This window comes from Triticum dicoccoides, chromosome 3A (genome assembly GCF_002162155.2).
Source record: "Triticum dicoccoides isolate Atlit2015 ecotype Zavitan chromosome 3A, WEW_v2.0, whole genome shotgun sequence".
Classification (NCBI taxonomy): domain Eukaryota; kingdom Viridiplantae; phylum Streptophyta; class Magnoliopsida; order Poales; family Poaceae; genus Triticum; species Triticum dicoccoides.
This window is the reverse complement of record NC_041384.1, coordinates 217,719,938-217,741,321: the sequence shown is the minus strand read 5'-3', so window position 1 is coordinate 217,741,321 and position 21,384 is coordinate 217,719,938.

Sequence of the window (21,384 nt, the reverse complement as noted above, 5' to 3'; positions counted from 1 at the left end):
TGACAGTGGTGCTCTCCAACTGGTGCTTTTTAATATGAGGATGATGACTCAACATAAAAGTAAACAGATAGGCCCTTCGCAGAGGGAAGCAGGGATTTGTAGAGGTGCCAGAGCTCGGTTTTGAAATAGAGATGAATAATATTTTGAGCGATATACTTTCATTGTCAACATAACAACCAAGAGATGGCGATATCTTCCATGCTACACACATTATAGGCGGTACCCAAACAGAATGGTAAAGTTTATACTCCCCCTCCACCAACAAGCATCAATCCATGGCTTGCTCGAAACAACGAGTGCCTCCAACTAACAAGAGTCCCAGGGGGGTTTTGTTTGCATTATTTTGATTTAGTTTGCATAAAGCATGGGACTGTTCATCCCGGTGACCAACCATTTATCTCGTGAGTGATGAGCGGAGTCCACTCCTCTTAAGAATAACCCGCCTAACATGGAAGATACAGATAGCCCTAGTTGATACATGAGCTATTCGAGCATACAAAACAGGATATTTATTTGAAGGTTTAGAGTTTGGCACATACAAATTTACTTGGAACGGTAGGTAGTTACCATATATAGGTAGGTATTGTGGACTCATGTGGAATAAATTTGGGGTTTAAGGGATTGGATGCACAAGCAGTATTCCCGCTTAGTACGGGTGAAGGCTAGCAAAAGACTGGGAAGCGACCAGCTAGAGAGCGACAACAGTCATGAACATGCATTAAAATTAATCAACACCGAATGCAAGCATGAGTAGGATATAATCCACCATGAACATAAATATCGTGAAGGCTATGTTGATATTGTTTCAACTACATGCGTGAACATGCGCCAAGTCAAGTCACTTAAATCATTCAGAGCAGGATACCACCCTATCATACCACATCACAACCATTTTAATAGCATGTTGGCATGCAAGGTAAACCATTATAAGCTCCTAGCTAATTAAGCATGGCATAAGAAACTATGATCTCTAATTGTCATCGCAAACATGTTTATTCATAATAGGCTGAATCAGGAACGATGGACTAATCATATTTACAAAAGCAAGAGAGGTCGAGTTCATACCAGCTTTTCTCATCTCAATAAGTCCATCATATATCGTCATAATTGCCTTTCACTTGCATGACCGAATGATGCGAATAATAATAATAGTGCGCGTGCATTGGACTAAGCTAGAATCTACGAGCATTCAATAAACAGGAGAAGACAAGGCAATATGGGCTCTTTTGTCAGATCAACTATAATACATATAAGAGTCACTTCAACAATTTAATTATGGTCTTCTCCTATCGACCCCCAAAGAAAAGAAAAGAAAAGAAATAAAACTATTTACAGGGGAAAGCTCCCAACAAGCAAAAGAAGAACAGGAAATATTTTTGGGTTTTCTTTTTAATTACTACTACAGGCATAGGAATTTAAAACTAGCTAAAAGTTACAACTAATTTTTTTTGGTTTTCTTAAGGTTTATCAAACACACAAGAAGAAAGCATAAAAAGGAAATAAACTAGTATGGATGATACAATGAAAAAGTATGAGCATCGACAACTAGCAATGAGTGTGTGAACATGAATGTAATGTCGGTGGGAAATACGTACTCCCCCAAGCTTAGGCTTTTGGCCTAAGTTGGTCTAATGCCACGGATGGCCTGGCGGATATCCCAAGTAGTAGTTGTGGTCGTGCTGCGAAGAAGAAGCCTCTGATTGCCACTGGTTGGCAATCATCTCCGGATCCCACTGGTAATTAGACTGTCGTGGAGGATCAACTTGTGGTTCCTACTCTGGCTCTGTGGCTGATGTAGGGTTCGGTAGGCGTGAATAGCCTCCAATGGAACAAGGTACTTGCCTGCAGATAAATCAAACAAGGAAGGACCAGGCAGGGTAATAGTCTTAGGATGATGTTTATCAAAGAAAAATTTGTATTTGAGCTCATTTTCCCTATTCTTAACAATAAAATCGTGTGCTACCATACTCTTATAATCTAAATAAACAGGAGGCAACAATTTTTCTTCCTTCTCATAATGCCTAATAGGTATGTTAAAATGTGCAGCTAGGCGCGAGGCGAAGATGCCTCCAAAGACGGGGCCCTTAGTACGGTTAAGATTTAACCGCTTTGCAATAATAGCACCCATGCTGAATGTATCATCACGAAATAAGGCATGGCACAAAATAACAATATCAGGGGCACTCAGATTTCCACAGTTTCCGCGCCCAATTAAGCATCTACTAGCAAATATAGCAAAGTAACACAGAACAGGAAAGTGTATGCTAGTAGTTCGTGCATCAGAAACCTTCCTCGTTTCCCCTACAGTGATGGTATCAATGAACCCATCCACATCGCCGCTATGTGGTTCCTCTATGATGCCCTCAAAAGGGATCAAACAAACCCGACAAAAATCATGAAGTGACATCTCCTTATGCTCATCATATAAATAAAACTCCACCGTAGGTCGTGAGCTCCTAGCATGGAAATTAAAGTTTTTCACAAAGATATTGGTGAGTAAGAGATACTATTCGCGCTGGTCGTGGAGGAAGGCGGTGAGGCCTGCATTCTCAGCCAATTCATAGAAATCATCATAAATCCCGGCTGCTCTCAAGAAATCATCACAAGGCCATTCACACGGACGAACTTCCGCGATGCAAGGCAGATTATATTTGGGCCTCTTTGCTTCTTCATTTTGCTTTTCCTTTGAGCTTCGGCTCAATGAGCCCCTCAAAAATCTCTTCATTATTTTCTGAAAAATTCTGAAATTTTTAGTAACTACATATGGAAGTGAACCAAACTCAATAATATTGATAGCAACTACTCCTACAAGTGCCTAGAGCCTATATCATGCATTAGAACTACTTGAAACCATATAAATTTGACATGCAAGCTCAAGAACATGGTCACCTAGGCAGCACAAATTTGCAATGAATAAAGCACTAGAACAAAAACTAATTGGACCAATGGAGGAGTCAAATACCAAGGAACAATCCCCCAAAGCAGTTTTGTGAGAGGTGCTTTGAGCAAGGAGATTGAAAATCGCAGCAAAATGAGCTAGAACTCGTGCTTGAGCTGGATAATGGTATTTGTGGGAGGAAGAAGGAGTGTGTGGGTGCAGGAACAAGTGGAGGAGGGCCACCGTGGGCCCACGACGCAGGGGGCGCGCCTAGGGGGTAGGGCGCGCCCTCCACCCTCGTGGTCAGGTGGATGCCCCCCCCCCCTGTTGTGTTCTCAGTGCCAAATATTCTCAAATATTTCAGAAAAAATCATATTTAAATTTCAAGGCATTTGGAGAACTTATATTTTCGGGGTATTTTTGTAGGGTAACGCAGCACAAAAAAAATTCCGACCTACGCACCAACCCAGGACCATTATGGAGACTGCATACATGGTTTGATCTTTTTCATTACCGACTCGTAGCGCAGTGGGAAGTAGAGTCGATGATGATCGGCGGTGCAGATCCCCGCAGCTAGGATTTACAACCTCCCAATCGCGAGGATGTATACCCTCATCCGCTCCTCAGACAGCCCTCCGGGAGGTGGTCGAATAGCCCCCCGGACGTGTCGTGGACAGCCCTTCGGGAGGACCTTTGAAACTCGAACGGTCAGTCGGACAGCCCTTCGGGCGGACCTTTGAAACTCGGACGGTCACACGGACAACCCTTCGGGAGGCACTCACGAACTAAGACCGAAACTACGATCTCTCTACAGAGTTGCACACATACGGTGTCATCTATCCGGCAGGGCTTCGCCGTCTAGAACTAGTTCCTGCTGGAACCCAGACAGTCTTTCGGCTCTATGAAACTATTTCGCGGGAAGGGAGAGAGAAGCCATAAAATTGCATGGCACTTGTATGTGAGAAGGGATAAGAAGAATGGCAGCCCCTTCTCCTCCTTTTATAGGCCAAGGCAAGGGGTGGGGTGGTGGAGGAAATACCAAAACACTCATGCTACATGTCCCACATGAAGGGTGAAATGGTAACTCAACTGGGGCACCAAGGGGACACCATGGAGGCACCCCCTTGGCCAGCCACAACCTTGCCCCCTCCCATGGGGGGGCCCAACAAGCCACCAACATGTCTCCAAGAAACATGGGTGCTCCCTAGACAAAAAGCCACCAAACATGTAACCCCCGATTCATGGGGTCTTGTCCCCTCGTGCTGAGACAAGATGTTTTCCGCGGAACATTTTTTCTGAAAAATTCCGGAAGGTCCCAGAACATTTCCGGCACCCTCTAAAATTCTTCTGGGCATGATCCGAAACATTTCCGGTGTGGTGATTTTTATCAGCGAAAAGCAACAACGGCGGTTACGGCAGCTCCGGAACATTTTCGGTTTTTCTCTCCGAAAATTCTCAAAAGTTCCCAGACCAATTCTGGGGCCCTCTAAGAATTTCCTGGCGAGTGCCGAAACCATTTTGACCTAATAATATATTCCGAAACAACTTTTTGGTTTTATCAAAACTCTTTCGGTGTTCTCTCTCCGAAACTCTTCCGTTGTCTCCGAAACTTTTCTGGTGACTTTCTCTCAGACTCCCTGTCTAGTATTCAGCAGATAGATGATCCTTAAGCATGTGACCCTATAGGTTCGGTGAAGTACAGACATGACCTGGAACCCCTTCCGATCAATGATCAACATCGGAGCCGTGGACACCCATATTGACCCCTATACCCACATGAATGAATATTCGAGTGAACCTCCAGTTGTCGTGTGCTATTCCTGTTGCTTCGTGATATGTTACAAATACCCGAGGTGAGATTTACTTGCATCCCCGTGGATCAACGACTTGTCCGCTATGCTAGTTACCTCGTTACCGGTTTTGTTCTCTTTTCTCGTTTCCATGTTGCGGCATCCCTGTGATCAAATCACACTGTGTCTAGCCAGACGATGATGGATACCGTAACACCGAGAGGGCCCGAGAATATCTCTCCATCGTCAGAGGAGCAAATCCCAATCTTGAGCTATCAAGTTACTTGACACACTTTTCCATGAACCCGTAAGCCGCTGTAATAGCCACCCATTTACGAATGATGTTTAACAAACCCCAAAGTTCATGAAGCAAATATGAAGAAACTCGATACTCTCATGGTCTAAGGAATTATGCAAACGTTAACCATCTCTGTTTTATGTACCATTAACTTGTGACGAACGAATCTCATAGCATAACATCAATCCAGGTCGATTCAACACAAATGTTCTCTTAACATTGTGCCCTCAAAGTTGCTGGCATAGACATGCCCATGACTAGGAAAACAGAATCATCATGCAACACTTGATCTAGTCTTAGAGGCCAGACTAGGAATACTTCTTACCGTTTATTATTCCACACGTGCATATGAGTCTTCCTCTGAGCCTCGTGTTATTGCAGACTCGAGAACCATAGCAGTTATAGCATGGAACATAAACATAATTATGAACATGGAGATAAGTAATGGCATTTATTATTTCCTCTAGGGCATATCTCCTACAGACTCCCACCTGCACTAGAGTCAATAATCTAGTTAATGCTAATGCACTTTACACCTATGGCATACCGGTGTAAAAATTGCTTCGCATGTGGTATAGCCTGATTTCCATCAGACCTGACAACTTCAGGTCCGTGTCTATCTTTGCATATCCTCGCGTTTTCACGCTTTCACAAAATTCATATTTTGTGTGGACTTGGCTTTTATGTATGTGAATCACAGGTCGAACCTGGATTCCACAGACTGAGTTATGGAGAAACTACCTGCAGTAGTGTCCCATTGACAAAAGCCATCTTGGAACCATACTAAGTTCATGAATGAACTATATGATTCAACATCTTGTTTGTCGCTTCTAAAGTGTCAACATACTTAGTCATTTGTTATAGAATTCGCCACAGTATCCTGTTGGGAACAATTTCCAACTACCGTGCCACCATATTGTGTATTACACAAAACCCTTAACTTAAATCGAAAATCGCATGGAGAAAAGATGAAGACTGTATCGACGTAACATTTTACAACGAACTCTTCATGATCTCCGCTTGCGAGAAAACATATCATCCGTACTTACTCTAGTACTCAATGACATCTTTCACTGTTGTCCCACGATCAGTACTTTGATCACTTTAGTATCCATACTCGCAACACCTTGGGAGTATCGGACATATCTGGTTGTTTTACACACCATGGAGTACATGATTAATCCAAACACACAAGTGTGTGGAATCTGCAGCGTGTATTTTGCTCATCAATGTTTTGGAACACCGAGTCTTGCAAAAAACTCTTCCATGTGACTCCGGCAAGAATCACTCCTTGGTGGTTTTAAATGCTAAAAGGTTTAAGAACCTTGTCAATATGTATTCATTGCTTAGCCATGTTAGGTAAATCTATCGCCATAGATCATTATGCCTAATATTGAGGCTATTTAGCCTAAGCACTTCATCAAAAAAATTATTTTCAGATTAAGTCCTAATTCGTGTTAAGAAATTTATTTCCAATTAACAATGTGTCAAGCACACAAGGTTTTTAGAAATATTATTACGCACCCACTTACTTTCTTGAATTACAAGCATATTCATTACCCATTGATGAAGTCAGAACCCTTTGACCATTTCATCAAAGCACAAAGATTCAAACTCCATTTTTGTCGTGGGTTTGTCACGGCAGATGTCCTTGCGAAAGGACTTAGTCGTGGAGCCATCTCTACGGGTTAGCTTAAAGGGGTTAAACCGGACAAGGGGACACGAGGAGTTTTATACTAGTTCGGCCCCTTCAAGGAAGGTAAAAGCCTACGTCTAGTTGTGATTGGTATTGCTAGGGTTTCGAAGGCCAGGGAGCGAATCCGCTTTGTCTGGCTCTCGAGTTGTTGTCTGTCCCTAAACCGCTGCCGGGTCGTCCCTTTATATACATAGGTTGACGCCCGCCGGGTTACAGAGTCCCGAAGCCGGATCATAAACATGTCCGGTTCGATCTCTATCCTTCCTATCTTACAATACAAGTCACATGACCAGGTCGGTTTATATCTACAGGCTTTAACCAGCCCTTGGGCCTTGGGCCTCCGTAAAGCGCCATCATCCTTGCATCTTCATGGACTTCTAATCTTCAAGGAGTTAACCCAGCTACTCCTGGCCGGTTTACATCCAGTAGTAATATCCCCAACATTAGGCCCCAGATTGGTTTGAACTTGTTCATGTCAATCTTCAACACTTAAAAAAATTCCTCCCTCATATCTTCACCTTGATCTTGTAAACCGCCGTGACGTCATACTTCACGATTATGATAAACTGCCCTGACGTCATCTATCCGTTGATGCTGAAGATTACCTTCATTTAATGTGTATTTAGTCACCGAGGCGACACCTTTATTAATTTATCCATTTTTGGGCTCCTCGATTCCCGCACTTGCCGTTTTATTGCTTCGCCTTATAAATAGGGGCAGAGGACCCCTTTCTTTTCTTTCTGCTATCGTTTCATCCCTTCTTCTTCCTCGCGACCTCTCCGTACCTGAGCGCCGCCATCATCGTCAAGCCTCGCCTCTGCTTCACCGTCGGCCGCTGCATCGACCTGTTCATACCAGAGTTCCGCAGCACACCTTCGCTGCTTCCGCGGCCGCAGTAAGTCCTTTCCCCCTTCCTTTCTAGATCCATTAGGGTTTTCTTGCTCTTCGCAGTTCTTGAAGTTCATCGGAGCTTTCGGTGCTGTTCTTCCTTGGCCTATAGATGAACACTTCGTACTTGACGTATCCCTTGCCGTGGCTAATTTTCTGTTACCACCACAAACCCTTATGAGCCAAAAAACTAATCTAGTCCTTCATAAATTGTTTCGGATCTCACCCTTTTTAGGTCAAATTATTTTTCCTTTTCTATCTTATCTTAGATCTGAAATTTTCATATACCTCTATGAAATCTGTTTCTCCTCACACCAACATAGGCGGTTTAACTTTGTATAAGCAATCTATACCATTAGCCCTCTGATAAACCAGAGGAACCTTTTACCTCCATAATTATACTCTGGTTTAACAGTGTCTGAGCACCCCTGTCTTGGTATTACCTTTTATCCATTATTACATTGGTCTCCAGTTTATGCCATTTCACATATCGGTATATCTTTTACTCCATTGCATCTTGTATATCATCATGAGTGATTTATAAACCGGCCTTTCGTTTTCAGCTTGTTTGTTTTGCAATGGCCAAACAATTCACCGCTTGCAACTGGGCTCGTTCCTGGGTCACCGAAGAACAGTTGAACGATATGGTCAGCATCGGCTCCTTGCCTAAGAAAACTGAAATTAAAGGGCGAGTTCCAGAAACAGAAAATCCTCCGACCCCAAGGCAGGGTGAGGTGGTGGTCTTTGTTGACCACATAAGCCGTGGCTTTAAACCGCCAGGGTCAAAGTTTTACCGGGATGTGCTTGCCAATTTCCAACTCCATCCTCAAGACATTGGGCCCAACTCAGTATCCAATCTATGTAACTTGCAGGTCTTCTGTGAAGTGTACTTACAGGAAGAACCAACCGCAGAGCTGTTCCGGGACTTCTTTCACTTAAACCGGCGCACAGAATTTGTAAATGGCCCCAACACTGAACTTGGTGGTGTCTCAATTCAAAAGTGGAAAGAAGTTGAATTTCCTCATGCCAAACTGCATAGCCACCCAAAAGAATGGAACCAGACTTGGTTTTATTGCAGAGACACTTCGCCTGAAGATGAAAATCCCCTCCCAGGCTTTCGTGATCACCGGCTTTCTAACACCCATCCGATGCCGCAACGCTTAAGCTCCGCAGAAAGGGTGAAATATGCCCCTCAACTCGCCCAACTCCGGGCCTTTATGGCCAACGGTTTAACAGGTGTGGATTTTGTGCGATGTTGGATATCTTGGAGCATCTTGCCGTTAAGCCGGCGTCCCGGTTTAATGTGTGAGTACACCGGTGAAGTTGAAGACCCTCAACGCCATTGCAACATTCAAATATCTGATGAAGAAGTCACTGAAGGCGTAAAGAAGATTTTGAATGAATCGGAATTGGTCTGTAGTCAAACCGGTTTGAATCCCTTCTATGCCAAGAACAAACCGCCTGCTGTAAGCATTATACTTGCTTTTCATCTTTAATATTTTTACCTTGTGCAACCTGTAATCCTTCTTCTATGTATGTATGTATAGGATGATAACCCCTTCTAGAAACGGAAAACCATAGAAAAAGTGGTAAAGCCAACTGGGGATAAAGCGGTCAAACCTTCTCGCCCCAAAACCAAAGCCGTCAAACGGACGTCAAAACGGAAAACGGCTGACCAGATCAACATGGAGCTTGATGATGACACTGATGATCCGGAAGTTGAGATAGAACTTGACTCACTTGGCTCTCTTTTCATGCATCTCATTAACAATGATCTTCCTCAGGAGGATGTAGAAGGCAGTCGAGCTAATGATGTAGAGGTAATTACCCTTTCCTCCGGTTCAGACTCTATGCCAACACAAAAAACCCGCCAAGCAGTCCGGAAAGTAAGCTTTTCTCATCCTCTTGCTCACTTGGATCCAACATTTATTTTGAAGACTCAGCAGCATGAAGCTCGCCGAACAACCCGACACAGTGGCCAACAGGTCACTTCAGCCGGTTTACCTGATACCCCGGTTCGGAAGCATCGGTCTGAGGTCTCTCCTACTCCTGACCATTCTTACCCCAAGGCAGGTTATTTCAGACAACCTCTTAATCCATGCGATTCAAATTATCAGGTGACACCTCCCTCATCATCTGGCGAGTCGACAACAACTCAGCTCCCTCCTCTGAAAACTGTGGTCGGGTAAGTTGTAAAACCTTTTCCTTCAATGCGTCATAGAACTTGAATAAGATATTAATCCTTTTATATTTTTGTTTGCAGGGCCAAAGCCAGACCCAGCAAGAAAGCTCGGGTCACCAATCCGCCCGAAGACCCGGTCACTTTTGAAGAAGAACCCAGAGGTGAACCGGAACAAACATGTGAACCGGAGGGCCTTCATCCTGAAGCCGCCTCTAATGAACCGCCCCTTCAAGGCCAAAACACCGATGAACCAGCAGACGCTGAACCTGCCGCACCTGATACTGAATCGGCAGAGCCAAACCGGGCTAGTCCGGTGAGAAATGATGATACTCCATTGTCACCAGCCAAACATACTGAAGGTCAAGGAGACGATGTTATCATTACTGGAATGGGCCACAGCTCTCCTGGCCATCCCGTCATCTTGGCTCAACATAGTGCCAAAGAAGAGCAAGCTGCTAGGGAAAAAGGCAAATGGAGCAGCGATTTATCAAGCTATGCTCATTTCAACGCTGAAGAGCTTCACTCTGGCTTCTTGAACCGTCTGCACTCAAACCGGGACTATGAAGCCGGTTTGGCGAACTTGATGAAAGAGCGATATGAGGTAAGTTCCTCTCCCTTTGTTTATTGATTCATAGCTGAAACACTAGCTCAAGTAGCCCCCAAGGGCCGTTTTATGATGTTAACCATGAATCGGGTCTTTGCAACACTTTAAGTTTCTCATCATTGATCCTCAAAATGTCAGGTCTCTATTAAAAACCAAGACTCATCTTTTAACAATTAGATAACTTTTTGCAATATAGCCCCCAAATGCCGGTTTAACTTGGCGAGTTAATCCGGGTTTTAATCCATGCATCCGTTTTTAGAACAAACGCACATTAGCCCCCAAGTGTCCAGGATAATGCTTGTATTGTTCTGGAGACTTGTATAAAATGCAGCACTTTAGAGCAAACAGGCATTAGCCCCCAAGTATGAAGTGCATAACTTGTTATACGCTTTGTACTTAGAACATATATAACCTGGTGTTGAATATACCGTCAATGTTGCAGGCTGAACTGAGAAACAAAGATGCCCGAAATTCTGACTTGCAAGAGAATGTGAAGTCACAACAAGCAGAGGCTGCAAAAGCCAAAGAAGAGCTGACCCCAAGCCCTGGCCGTAATGGAAAAGCTGAAGGAATCTTTCAACAAAGATCGTGCTAACTGGGAAACTGAAAAATCCAGTTTAACCAAAAGAGCTGAAGACGCCGAGGCAGCCCTGAAACCAATTGTAGATGAACTAGCTGGCTTGAAATGGCAAATCAACGCTATGACTTCTGCTATGTTTGGTAAGTATCCGCTTATGTGTGTGCGTAAGTCAATGAACCTTATCACTGACCAGAATGTGGATACAAATCTTTGGCAGGTACTCGGATTGCTCATCTTGGTACAGACATGCGAATGAAGCTCAAAGCGGCATATACTTTGGTTGAACAGTTGTACTCTGGGTCTCAGCGGGCTATTTGCATGACAGCTTACAACAAACCGGCCCCAACTTTGATTAAAGAAACACTTGAGAAGCTGGCCATGTTACCAGCTCGTATTGTCGAATTAAAGAAGGCAGCTGCCAGAGCAGGAGCTTTAACCGCACTTATTCGAGCCAAAGCCTGGATTCCAAACCTTGAAGCGGAGGATATCATTAAAGTATACCCATGTGTGAAGGAAGACGGTTCAAACTTCGACAATGATGACCTCCGGCGGCTGACCAAACAGATGCGGCCAGTAGCAAGCAAGCTGGTCGATGATACAGACTTGTCCCATTTTCAACCGGTTTATGACGCTGAAGGGAAAAGACAGCCGACCGTCATCCATGAAGTTGAAGAACTTGTGCCTCCGATTCGTAAGCACACTTATGCTCCTGATATTAAACCCTCCAATCTTATCCATGAAGAAGCAGTATTTCAAGCTTTAACTGGGATCGATTGGTCGACGGTTGATTTCCAGCGTCTGGGGAGGGATGAAGAAGTGCCCACACCAACTGACCCTCAACCATCCAACCGTCCAGACGAAGCGTCCTAAACCGGTCGCCGGTTTACTGGCTACTGTGTGCCGATATTGTGAAAAACAATTATGCCATTGGAGCCGTTTTGAAAGCTTCTTGTAATAGAATAGCTAAAACTCCGTTATCTTCCATGCCATCGAGCATGTTTTGTAATACCTCGTGACAACTTGTGCCACCTTTTGGGATATATTTATGCCTAACCCATGATGAATTGTGCTCCTGGGTACAACAACTTAAAAGTATCTAGCGGTTTACCGCTAGATGGGTCATGATGTCCAAGAAGTATACAATACGTAGATGAATAATCGAAGTCTTTGTATAAAAAGCAATATATATAACATACCTCATTGGTTGACCAACAGTGTATACGGCAAAGGTGTTTAATACCAATCCGGAATGTTGATAACCCCATCCTTATAATGCCGGCTTATATAGTAAACCGGACCGGGATAACTACCGGGTTTTCTTTATAATACTAGTGATTTAGTCAAACCAGACCGGGTCAACAAACACCGGTTTATAACTGATCATGTGCCAACAACTTGAAGTTGAAAAGCAAGCCGGGTCAAGGATGCCGGGTTATTAGAAGATATTTATGAACTTCAACAAATAAAAATTCAAAAAGGAAAATATGCAAGGCTTTTTACGAGCTGCCAGGCTCCAAATCGAGGCTTTTCATGGCTGCCAGGCCTCTGAGTTAAACCATTTAACAAAGCCTTTTAAGATGGGCATGCAATTAACCAATCACCATTTTAACTTCGACAAGTTCAGGGTCTGTAAAAGATTGACATGTCAAACATTCGGTGGGTCATACCAGGATTACCTGGACAGGAGTGGCTTACTTGATGAAGGCAGGTTAACCCGGGTTTTTAGGTGAATACACCAGGCTTCCAAGACGTGGCTTGATAGCCAATTAAAAGGGTCCTTTCAAACTCTTTGTTGCTTTGCAAAAAGATCCCCCAAGTAACTTTATGAGCTGTGCTCAGTGTGTGCCCATGTTTGAGTCTGTGCTTTGTGCAACACTCTCTTTGACTCCACATATTTTTCTTTTGTGGCATAAATGCTTATCAAGAGGTGTAGCTATGGTGCAACAACAACCAAGCCCCCTAGTGATATTCCTTCATGGTTTCAAACCGATCAATAGGTGTAGCTATGGTGTGATAACAACCAAGCCCCCTAGTGATTTTCTTTATAACTGTGTAGCTGCTAAGACTGGATTAAGAAACTCTGCTTTGTCAGTAAACTCTTATAAGCACATACAGGATGTAAAAAGAACAGATACCCCGCTTGTAACGAAGGCTCCGGTTTATTATATGATATATACATTGTCATAAATATGTACATATAAAGAGCCTATGGCTTCAAGTATAGTAAGGCCGAAGAAGAGCTATGTTCCATGGCCGCTTGGTCTCCTCCTCCGATTGACGTGAATCTTTGTGCTCTCGAACATCAATGAGGTAGTAAGACCCGTTGTGCAGATTTTTGTTGACCACAAAGGGCCCTTCCCAAGGTGGGGATAACTTGTGCATATCAGTCTGATCCTGGATGAGCCGGAGCACCAAATCGCCTTCTTGAAAGGTTCTGGTTTTAACCCGACGGCTGTGATAACGTCGGAGATCTTGTTGATATATCGCCGATCGTGCTGCTGCAAGATCACGCTCTTCATCCAACAGGTCCAGAGAATCTTTACGTGCCTTCTCATTATCAGCTTCAACATAGGCTGTCACATGGGGCGAGTCGTGACGGATGTCACTAGGAAGAACTGCCTCCGCTCCAAAAACCATGAAGAAAGGTGTGTAACCCGTAGACCTATTGGGTGTGGTGTTGATACTCCATAACATAGAAGGCAGCTCATCAACCCAACAACTCGGTGTCCGCTTTAAAGGAACCATAAGCCTGGGTTTGATACCTCATAGAATTTCTTGATTTTCCCTCTTTGCTTGACCATTAGACTGGGGGTGAGCCACTAATGCTATATCAAGACAGATGTGCTCACGTTGGCAAAATTCTTCCATCTCCCCTTTTGACAGGTTAGTACCATTATCAGTTATAATGATGTGTGAAAAACCAAACCGGAATATCACCTTTTTGATGAACTGAACCGCCGTGGCCGCATCACACTTGCTGACTGGCTCTGCTTCCACCCATTTGGTGAATTTATCAACTGCTACTAATAGGTGGGTCTTTTTGTCCTCGGATTGCTTGAAGGGTCCAACCATATCAAGCCCCCAAGTCGCAAACGGCCAAGTTATTGGAATCATCCTCAACTCTTGAGCCGGAATGTGCGCACGGCGGGCAAATTTTTGACAATCGTCACATCTCTTGACTAAATCCTCCGCATCAGCATGCGCTGTCAACCAGTAAAAACCATGGTGAAAAGCTTTAGCAACCAAAGACTTAGAACCGGCATGGTGACCGCAATCCCCTTCATGGATTTCTCGCAAAATCTCACAACCCTCTTGAGGAGAAACACAACGCTGAATTGCTCCTGAAACGCTATAGCGATGTAACTCCCCGTTGAGTATGGTCATGGACTTGGAACGCCGGATTATCTGTCGAGCCAACGTTTCATCGTATGGTAACTATCCCCGGTTCATGTAAGCCAGATATGGGATTGTCCAATCCGGTATGGCATGCAAAGCTGCCACCAATTGAGCCTCCGGATCAGGATTGCCAAATCTTCTTCGGTTGGCACCTTGACTGACGGATTATTCAATACATCAAGAAAGACATTTGGCGGGACCGATTTACGCTAGGAATCAAGACGACTTAAAGCGTCCGCCGCTTCATTCTTCCGGCGGTCTATATGGTCCACCTGATAACCCTTAAAGTGACCAGCCACTGTATCCACCTCTCGCCGATATGCAGCCCTGAGTGGGTCCTTAGAATCCCAAGTGCCAGACACCTGTTGAGCCACTAGATCTGAATCGCCGAAGCACTTAACCCGGCTTAAATTCATCTCCTTAGACATCCGAAGACCGTGGAGCAAAGCCTCATATTCAGCTGCATTGTTAGTACAAGGGAACATTAAACGGAGGACATAACAAAACTTGTCACCTCGTGGGGAAGTTAGTATGACTCCAGCCCCCGAGCCCTCTAACTGTCTGTACCCATCAAAATGAATAGTCCAATATGTATTATCTGGTTTCTCTTTAGGTGCCTGTAACTCTGTCCAATCATTGATGAAGTCCATGAGTGCCTGGGATTTGATCGCTGTGCGGGGTATATATTTGAGCCCATGAGGTCCAAGCTCAATAGCCCACTTGGCAATCCGGCCAGTTGCTTCTCTGTTTTGAATGATATCTCCCAGAGGAGCTGAACTGACCACTGTGATGGGATGGCCCTGAAAATAATGTTTAAGCGTCCGGCTTGCCATAAACACTCCATACACCAGCTTCTGCCAATGCGGATACCTCTGCTTTGACTCAATGAGCACCTCACTGATATAATAAATCGGCCGCTGAACCGGATATTCCTTGCCAAGCTCCTTGCGCTCTACCACAATAGCTACGCTAACAGCCCGGGCATTAGCAGCCACATACAACAATAATGGCTCTTTCTCGATCGGCGCTGCAAGCACGGGCGGTTCAGCTAACTTCCTCTTCAGATCCTCGAACGCTTTATCAGCTGCCTCGCTCCAGACAAAGTTATCTGTTTTCTTGAGCATCTGATATAAAGGGATGGCCTTCTCTCCAAGCCGACTAATAAACCGGCTCAAGGCTGTAATCCGGCCGGCCAGACATTAAACATCATTGATACACGCCAGTTTAGCCAAAGATGTAGTTGCTGAAATCTTTTCCGGATTAGCCTCAATGCCTCTGTTTGATACCAGAAAACCCAAGAGCTTGCCAGCTGGACCACCAAAGACACACTTCTCCGGATTGAGCATCATCTTGTAAACCTGGAGATTCTCAAAGGTTTCTCTCAAATCATCTATCAATGTTTCCTCCTTTCTTGATTTTATCACAATATCATCCACATATGCATGAACATTGCGCCCAATTTTCTTATGAAGGCAATTCTGAACACAACGCTGGTAAGTTGCCTGGGCACTCTTGAGTCCAAAGGGCATGGAAACATAGCAGAAGGCTCCAAAGGGAGTTATGAAAGTTGTCTTCTCCTGGTCCTTAATTGCCATCTTGATCTGATGATCACCAGAATAAGCATCCAGAAAACACGAATGGTGACAACCTGCCGTTGCATCAATTATCTGATCAATGCGAGGGAGATTAAAGGGGTCTGCAGGGCAAGCTTTGTTTAAATCTGTGTAATCTACACACATACGCCAAGTGCCGTTTTTCTTAAGAACCAGCACCGGATTAGCCAACCACTATGGATGAAAGACCTCTACAATAAACCCTGCGGCCAGCAAATGGGCTACCTCTTCACCGATAGCCTTACGCCTTTCTTCATTGAAGCGGCGGAGAAACTGCCGGACCGGTTTAAACTTAGGATCAATGTTGAGTGTGTGCTCAGTGAGTTCCCTCGGTACACCTGGCATGTCAGAAGGTTTCCATGCAAAGATGTCCCGATTCTCATGGATGAACTCGACGAGCGCGCTTTCCTATTTGGGATCCAGGTTAGCGTTGATGCTGAACTATTTGGATGAATCGCCAGGAACAAAGTCAACCATCTTAGTATCTGTGGCCGATTTAAACTTCAACGCTGGATCGTGTTCCGTAGTTGGCTTTTTCAAAGAAGTCATGTCTGTCGGATTAACTTGCTCCTTATAGAATTTCAACTCCTCCATGGCACAAACCGACTCAGCATAAGCTGCATCACCTTCATCACATTCCAAAGCGATCTTTCTGCTTCCATGTACTGTGATAGTCCCCTTATGACATGGTATTTTAAGCTGTAGATAAACATAACATGGCCTTGCCATGAATTTAGCATAAGTCGGCCGCCCAAACAAGGCGTGGTACGGACTTTTGATTTTTTACCACCTCAAACGTCAATGTTTCTAACCTTGAATCATAATCATCTCCAAAAGCCACATCTAGGGCTATCTTGCCAACAGGATATGTAGACTTACCAGGCACCACGCCATGAAAAAGGTATTTGACGGTTATTATCTGTCAACCCCATACGGCGGAATGTATCATAATATAGAATGTTGATACTACTTCCCCCATCCATGAGCACTTTAGTAAACCTGTATCCCCCAACTTGAGGGGCTACCACCAGGGCCAAGTGACCCAGATTGTCAACCCGGGGTGGGTGATCCTCTCTACTCCACAAAATGGGTTGCTCAAACCAGCACAAATATTGAGGCACCGCCGGTTCCACAGAGTTTACCGCCCTCTCGTGAAGCTTCTGATCACGCTTACACAAACTAGTAGTGAAGACATGATATTGCCCAGTATTTAGCTGCTTAGGATTGCTCTGGTAACCCGACTGCTGTTGTTGCTGCTGATTCCCCTGATGGTTGTAGCCTCCCTGGTTGCCTTGGTGCCCTTGATTGATGTGTCCGGTTTGGTTGCCTTGAACCCTAAACCGGAACCACCACCTCCGTAACCCAGCCCGTGGAAATCACCTCCTGAACCGCCGGGCAGGCCGTTATCATACTGGAACATATTGGAATTCTTGAAACCCCGCATGATATAACAGTCCTTCCAAAGATGCGATGTTGCTTCTCCTTTGATCCATGCTTTGGACAGGGCTGATTTAACAGGCGCTCCAAATTGGGGCCTAAACCTCCACCCCTCTGGGGCTGCTTGCCCTTACGGCGCTGGCCATTCTCCCGAGAATTGGTGTTAGCAACAAAGTCCAAGCTGCTGTCGGCCTTGTGCTTACCGCTGTTCCCATGGCCTGCCGGATTATGCTGCTGACCCTTGGCGTTGCCGTTCTTCTTCCCTTTCCCCGGTTTGTCTTCCTTTGAATCCGGGTCCTTGGTATTATATGAATCGGCGTACTTAACCAAAGCGGCCATGAGTGTTGACATATCATTGCAGTGATGTTTGAGCCTTCCTAATTTCTGTTTGAGCGGTAGGAAATGACAATTGCCCTCTAATGTTAACACTGCAGTGTCTGCATTGATACGATCTGATGAGTGCAAAATCGTTGACACCCGTTTGACCCAATGGGTCATGGACTCCCCTTCCTCTTGGACACAAGCGGCCAGATCCATGATTGACATCGGCTGCTTACAAGTATCTTTGAAGTTCTGGATAAACGGGTGCTTCAATTCAACCCATGATCCGACAGAGTTAGTTGGTAAGCTCTTCAACCAAGTACGAGCTATTCCTTCCAACATCATGGTGAAATATTTAGCACGCACTGCCTCATCCACATCTAACATCTCCATTGCCATCTCATAGCTTTCCACCCACGCCTCTGGTTGTAAATCGGTGGTGTAATTTGGTACCTTACGAGGTCCCTTGAAGTCCTTGGGCAGTCTCACATTACGCAAAGTGGGGGTGAGACACGACACCCCTAAGGAACTGAACACCACACCTGGCTCTACTGAAGCGGTAGGGTGAACCGGAGTATGTTGTCGTGCTCAGTGTCGAGCTGCTAACTCGGCCTCCCGACGTGCACGGTCATGGTCCACAACATCCTGCGCATTAGCACCTCCCCTGCCGGGTTGTTTTCTCGCGGTGAATTTCGGCGACGTGCACTGCTGGACACAGCCGGTTCATCCTCAACGTGTCTGCTATAGCTCCGGCTTGGGCGGGGAGTGGAATGAATCCTTTCACGACTGTGTGAATATGCCTGCTGTTGATTTAGCGCTGTTTGAAGGAGATCCCTGGCCCGGCGTGCTTCAACCGCAACTGGTGACTCGCCGTCGGTTGGGAGGGCTGCCAGGCGTGAAGCGGCGGCCACAATATTGTCCAACGGGTTGGAATAATGCCCGAGAGGTGTTGGCACATACTGTGGCACAATGTTGTTCTGGCGAGGCGGGTCCATCGTGCGCGGTTGAACCGGCGCTCCTGTTCCCGGTGCTTCCGCCCGTTTTAGTATGGGTTGGTTAACAGTTCCTGCTCCTGGTGTGTTGAAGAGATTTTGCGGTTCATAAACTGACGGGAGACGTGATCGGTACCTTCTTCTCATGACTTCCTCGGAAGCATTCTGATCCAGCCTAATCTGGTAGGCCTGTGCTTCCAATTCAGCCCGTTCTGTGGCCATCCTAGCGTTCTCCGCCGCCAGGTCCGCTTTAGCCTGAGCTATCTGATCTTTCACCTTTGCAATCTCCGCATTGTGCTGATCACTGGCTGCTGCATCCACCTCTCCGGCCATCAACGTTGCCAAAGCGTCGAACAAATCAGACAGGACTTGGGCTGGAGGCGGCGCAGAGCTTCCTGCCCCTGCCAGTGTGGCCGTTGTTGAAACGGAGAGTATTGTTGCGGCAGCCGATGAATGAGGCGCTGATTGTGTTCTGGCCATGAAGATGGTGGCCCGGTTTGGTAGATCAGGGGAATCCGGAATACTGTTGCCCTCGGATCCTCCATTAATCCGGCCGTCCTGCAACTGATAAAGCGATTCGGTCTCTCCAGAAGACTCGTCATCGGAACAGACCACGGTCTCTCCATCGGATGCCGGCCCGTCCTCGTATCTCGCTCCATGCATGACACCTACGAAAACATGCCTTGTCGCGGGCTGAACCGGCGAAGAACTTGCACGCCGAGCCATTTCGATGATGTCGGTGCAGATGTCCGGCTCAGGGGCCAGTCCGCCGATCTTGCCGATGAAGACATGAATCCCACCGAAGGGGACCCGGTACCCGTACTCGATTGAATCGGCCTCGGGACCCCATCCTACATTGTCGATGTAGAGCTTGCCGCGACGACTCTTTGTCATCCGGCCCACAGCGTATCCCTTAAGTCCATCAAAGCTGCCCTTCAAGAACTCAAAACCATCATGCGATAGCCCCACGGTGGGCACCAACTGTCGTGGGTTTGTCACGGAAGATGTCCTTGCGAAAGGACTAGTCGTGGAGCCATCGCTACAGGTTAGCTTAAAGGGGTTAAACCGGACAAGGGTACATGAGGAGTTTTATACTAGTTCGGCCCCTTTAAGGAAGGTAAGTAAAAGCCTATGTCTAGTTGTGATTGGTATTGCTAGGGTTTCGAAGGCCAGGGAGCGAATCCGCTTTGTCTGGCTCGAGTTGTTGTCTATCCCTAAACCGCTGCCGGGTCGTCCCTTTATATACATAGGTTGATGCCCGCCGGGTTACAGAGTCCCGAAGCCGGATCATAAACGTGTCCGGTTCGGTCTCTATCCTTCCTATCTTACAATACAAGTTACATGACCAGGTCGGTTTATATCTACAGGCTTTAACCCGCCTTTGGGCCTTGGGTCTTCGTAAAGCGCCATCATCCTTGCATCTTCATGGACTTCTAATCTTCAAGGAGTTAACCCGGCTACTCCTGGCCGGTTTACATCCAGTAGTAATATCCCCAACAATTTTGCTCTCTTCTGTCCATCGCTGGAACTCTGAAGTTTGCACCCTTACTAGCATCCTATGGATAGACAAAATGCCTTCGACAGTAACACATGCAGGTCCTTGGTTTCATTTCCATCAAATGGAAATCCTATTGTCATCCATATTTCATATCTCATGATTGATATATGTATTAATTGCTAGTTCAACCCGAACCGACTTTAAGCATCGCTACGATGAAAACAACCTCATTGTAGTCAACTCTTGAACTTGTTATTTCAACAAGTCGAGCTTTATGGATAAACCATTTTTGTCCGTATCAGTTTTAAGTTCCATAAATATTCGTTAGACTCTAAGTCTTCCGAAAGGTGTATCAAGGTTTTAATCTTGAATCACTTATATGGAAACTAACTCGGGTTGTATTGGCATTTAGCCAATTCCGGAGTCAGGTCCCATCAATGCTTCCTTGTGTATCATAGATATAATGTTGTATAACAATAATATCTCATTTGCGCACCTGAGAGGTTTGCACGAGCCTTGCCTATGTGGTTCAGCTGCAAGTTTGACTGAAGTTCATACATTTTATTGTAGAGACTTTCGTATCAGTTGCAGTAGGAAACTCTGGAATTACTTCCAAGGTCTCTTTCCTTTGATCTGATGACGAAGATACTGTTTATCTCGTCGACTTGCACTATTCTCCCACTCACCTTTTTGAAAGAACCATTCTCTTTAAAAGCACACTGTTTCGCGGCAAAACTGTTTGCCTCGGCATAGTGAGGGGGGAATACCCAACATTTTGGTATAACCTACAAAGTAGCACTTGTCTGATTTGGATTAGGTTTGTAACCTTTTACACAAGCCCCATATTCCAAATGTTAAGAAAAGATATAACATGGTTGGGCGTACCATACCATGGCTTCATTTCAACAGACCCGATGTAGCTCTTTTAAGTGTAAAAGCCGCAGTCTCTAAAGCATCACTTTAAAAGGGAAAATGGCAAATTTATTTATGTCATCTTTGACCTTACCATGTCATAAATGGTTAGATTACACCTCCACGGACTTTCCACTTGTAGTGGTGTTCTGGGAGGTGCAAGTTATGAAACCCCTTTCACAACTCATCAGGCATTTGCTAAACATGTAACTCAAATATTCCTTTGTGCAATCAAATTGCAGAAACATAATTTTCTTGTTACAATAACTTCTACTTCATTTTTGAAAACCTTTCGAATG